Source organism: Misgurnus anguillicaudatus, chromosome 6, assembly GCF_027580225.2.
Source record: "Misgurnus anguillicaudatus chromosome 6, ASM2758022v2, whole genome shotgun sequence".
NCBI classification, from domain to species: Eukaryota; Metazoa; Chordata; class Actinopteri; order Cypriniformes; family Cobitidae; genus Misgurnus; species Misgurnus anguillicaudatus.
Window position 1 is genome coordinate 11195252 of NC_073342.2, and position 4984 is coordinate 11200235.

Genomic DNA, 4984 nt, shown 5'->3' on the forward strand with positions numbered 1-4984 from the left:
GAGTTTTGTGGAGTTATATCAGTGACTTAAAATTTAGCTTTTTCAAAAACCACGCATAAACATTTTTCTCTCAAAAATACAAACATGTACATACATGTTGATTCTATGATATTGTAGCCCAGTTTGTGATAAACACAGTGTTATGAGACTTTTGCCATTAATATGTTTTTAAGCAACTGAAAAAAGCACAAATGTCAGTGCATGTCAAAACTTCCCCAGGGCCCTAAAAACCCCTTAGACCCCAGAGGGTTAATAAGTCAGAAACGTCTCGCTGTGTCCTGCTGACAGGCGCGGTGGGTGCGTGCAGCAGGTGACGCCAATTATGGGTCCTCCGAAGGTTAGACCGTCTCATTTAGTTCTCTTCGCGAACTTCTGAGGCTTCCACCTTGAAAGATCGAGTGCTCAACTTTAAGGTCGAATGCTCAGAAGGTTGCAGCCCTTGAATTGGACCACAGCTGTTATGTTGTGTTTAATTGTTACTCCTATTTTTGGAATTTACCCTGTGGATATTAAGCATTTTTGAATTAAATATATATCTTTGTGCAGGTTTTTCTCCAACAATATGAACCTTTTCTGTTGTCTGTACCTGATGAGTTTATGATTGCCGTCAATATGCCACATAGCATTGGGACAAGGAACAGTATACTGACGTCGCCTTATGGTTCGCATCGACATTGCTCGCATCAGTGTTCCATGTGGATCTACTCTCCTTACCGATTCTCGTACTCTCAAAGCTTGTGAGGGAAAAACAGAATGGAGTATAATAAAGCAATAAACCCCAAGAAGCAGTGGGTTACTAGTGCATTTTATAACAGCTAAGGGGCGTTGTTAGGCACGAAAACGGTTACTTCATATGCATAACGTTAGTGGGATTTTATAAAATAAAACACAAATAAGTTGTAATTATATTAGTATAAATATTACTCTTCCGCCAAACAAAGTAGTTCCTCAGAATCAAGTGTGGCTGCAACAGAGCGCAGTTCACAAACAACACAGACGCAGCAAAGGCACAATGAAAATATGATTAAAGACTGTGGTGTTTATTTTTATATATCAACATTCATCTAATTTATACATTAACATTTATATCGTGCAACTGTTGAAGTGATGATCAAATATGTTTGTAAGCATGCTTAACTTTTTCCCCGTCAGCGTTTTTTTTTAAGTTGCCACCCAGTTTTAGTTGAATGCCTTACAGAAAAATGATCTTCTTTAAAGGCGGAGTCCACGATGTTTGAAAAACGCGTTGGAAAAGGAGACAGGCCGACTACCAAAACACACTTATAGCCAATCAAATCAAATCAAATGCCGGGTTGCGTATGTGTGGGGCGGGTCTATCAACAGTCTGTCCAGATTCTATTGGGGTAGGGGCGTGTTTGTTTGGGTGATTTCAAATATCAACATTGGCTTTCAAACATCGTGGACTCCGCCTTTAAATAAACATAAGATATCAAATGAAAGAACAGTCCATCCGCTTTCCAACAACATCAAAAAACGTTTCATCCTACCTTCATTTGTTGTCTTATCAGTTATCACCTCTCAAATTTTCAGCTAAATGCGGAGATAATTCCATTTTTGTGAGGAACTTAGAGATCAGATTCAGAGCCTGATCAAAACACACGTCACGCTAAATCCACCACAACGCTGTTGTGACGAGTGAATGCCTCAGTGTTTAAGTTGGGTAAGATTGCCCTCTAGTGGATAATAGCGGAAATATCAATAAGACAAAAAAAACTTCAGAGAACGTTTTCTCTTTATTGATGAAATGTTTTATTTATTGACATTTATCTGGATATCGCCATAATTGTGCAAAGGTAGAAAAATTAAAAAATGATTAAAGACTGTGGTGTTTATTTTCATAAATCAATACGCAGCAACAGTGGCGCAGGGATACTTGTGATGCGGTCTGAACCGTGGGTTTACCGGGGTATTTTATCATGGCTTAGAACGCGTTTCAACCAATCAGAATGAAGAACCAGAACGAGCCGTTTTATAATATCAAATAAAATACTGGTTAGAAAGGTAAACTGTATATTTAACTATTTTTTAGAATCATCCTTACAATGTAAGTTATAGGGCATGGCATGGTAACATCAACCTTTATATTGTATAGATAAGCTATAAGTAAATAAAGAGCTCAGATGCAAAACCCACTGTGTGTGTCTGGCAAGATTTTTTGTTAATGAGGCTTTTTATTATACTCTTAATGGATTCTGCCTAAAAAAACTGTATTTCTGAATGACCTTAGGGGCTAAAGTGGATTTGGCATAAAATTATTTGATGAACATGTAGTAGGCTAACATGTTCAGAGCATTCAATTACAATCATGATCACATTTTTGGCAGAGGTGGCATTTAATGCATATAAACTCTTCAAATCTAATTATAAACAACATCTCAACAGCCTCATAGTACATATTTTTATAACTGTGAATGGTAAAAATCTTGTTGAAAATGCAAGGGTTCTTACTTTGAACATGGAGACCTCGTGAATGCAGATGACCATGAATTATTCTGTACCCCGAGTTTGGATACAATCTTTGTATGTCTTCAATGGTGCTGTCAAGTTCTGCATCACTTATAGTTGAATACAGATCAGATACCCTAGATACAATGATAGACGGTGTTAAGACTATTTAAAGTGATCAAACATCTTACATTACAAATGTTGCCATTTAATACACTAATGTCTACGGTTATGGTTACTGTAGCAAAACCATAGCTTATTTTGATAATGTATGAATGTATAAATGTAGTAACCATGGTTTTAGTTAATTAATTTCAGCATTCATAAATTTGAATGCTTATCTTCATATGTCATTCTTTCAAAGTACATTCTATAATAACCCTTTTCACATATCCATTAGTTTCTGATGACATACCCTACAATTATTCAAACGCGCAAAGATAACGTTACATCTCTTCTGTATTCACGGTGCATGAAATCGCAAAATGAGGTACGATCACAACTTACTGCCAGATCTTGCACAGCGAACAAGCACATAACAAAGAACGGTTATAATACAATACGTCAACACGAACAATGGTAATGGTTATAGATAGTACGTAAATAAGTTTCATTGTAAATCTACGTGCACGCTAACTTAGCCCAAATCACTCCTAACTTTGTCTTACCTCATATGATGCTGTTCCATCCTCCGTCTGATGGTTTTGTTGCTTACTTCAAATAAGTCTGCTATCTCCTGAACAGTAAAACCACTCAAAAGATGCATCCGTATCGTCTCTACAGGTATGTTGTACTTTGGACAACCAGGGCCAAGGCGATCCCCAAGACAGTTTGCTGCCTGAAGGCACTCCACAACGTCCTGCAACTTACTAAGAACCACTGGATCTACAACAGAGTTTGTGACAGCCGCAAAGTTTCCAAGAGTATCCAAAATAGCTTCAACTCGAAGCAAAATAAACTTGTCATTATCAGTAATATTTGCTAGCTCATTTAATTCTGCTGCTACACCGTTGATCACCGCCATTGCTGAACCAGTGTCGTTCAGCCCCGCCCACTGATTAGCATTGAATTTGCATACAAGTTGAAAATGAAAACGAAAATGAAAATGAAAAAGAAGACCAATAAATAAAAAAGAACATAAAATTAAAAATGAACTTTACATTTTAATTTTGTCCCTATTATTGCTTGGGCATGAATAAAAAGCCTTTTAAAAAATGTATTTACATATTCCTTTTCAAGCTTGCCTTTTTATTTTAATATTGTCAGTCTTGTCTCAAGATTATATGGAAAATGAATTTAATTTTATTTTTCAATTTGGCCGGAATGATGCTTCATCACAAATTATGCGAATGCTTTGTTGAAGAGAAAAGTTTTAAGTCTAGATTTAAAATGATCGACTGTGTCTGATTCTCGGACATCGGTTGGTAAATCATTCCAGAGCTTAGGGGCTAAGTAGGAAAAGGATCTTCCACTTTTAGACACTTTTGATAGTCTAGGGATAATCAATAGACCAGAATTTTGCGACCGTAGTGTGCGTGATGGATTGTATTCTGATAGTAATTCTCTAAGATATGAGCTTTGTAGGTGATTAGTGATATTTTAAATTGTTTGCGATATTTAACTGGTAGCCAGTGTAAAGATGCCAGAATTGAGCTTATGTGGCCATACTTCTTAGATCGAGTAAGTACCCTTGCAGAAGTGTTTTGAACTAGCTGAAGCTTGTTTACCTGATTTGCATGGCATCCCCCGAGTAGCGAGTTACAATAGTCTATTCTAAAGGTCATAAAAGCATGTATAAGCTTCTCTGTGTCAGATGTAGACAGTATATGGCGTATTTTAGAGATATTTCTAAGATGGAAGAATGCTGTGCGGCAGACGTTGGCGAAATGACTATTGAAGGATAAGTTGCTGTCAAACATCACACCTAAGTTCCTAACCGTGGAAGACGGCACCACAGTACAGCCATCTATGTGCAATTTGTTATCTGTCATATTATGTTTGTAGCGATTTGGTTCAATAATAAGTATCTCTGTCTTATTGGAGTTGAGCTTAAGAAAGTTATTTGCCATCCAGTCACTAACATCGCTAATGCAGTCTGTTAGCTTAGAAAACGTGTGTGTTTCGCTGGGATGTGAGTAAATGTAAAGCTGGGTATCATCGGCATAGCATTGAAAACTTATGTTATGTTTCCTGATAATGTCTCCTAGGGGTAACATATATAACGAGAACAGGATAGGACCTAAAACTGATCCCTGCGGTACACCGTATTTAACCAGGGAGTGATATGACTCTTCCTCATTTACATAAACAAAGTGATAGCGATTGGTTAGATATGACCTAAACCAGGTTAGAGCCTGACCACTGACACCAACATAGTTTTCTAGTCTATTGAGTAAGATTGTGTGATCTATTGTGTCAAAGGTTGCACTAAGGTCTAGTAATATAAGAATTGAGATTTCACCACGATCGGATGTTAATAGGAGGTCATTTGTAACTCTAAGCAACGCTGTCTCTGTGC

General features: G+C 37.2%; 1 long non-coding RNA gene across 1 annotated transcript; it reads right to left on the reverse strand.

Annotated features, from left to right (window-relative positions):
• Positions 1-465: 465 nt before the first annotated feature.
• On the reverse strand, positions 466-3685 carry LOC141364293 (uncharacterized). Its single transcript, XR_012369997.1, has 3 exons — positions 3135-3685; positions 2470-2603; positions 466-734 (listed from the first exon to the last, which is right to left on the reverse strand). It is a non-coding gene; the product is annotated as an uncharacterized lncRNA (long non-coding RNA).
• Between the last annotated feature and the right edge of the window lie 1299 nt (positions 3686-4984).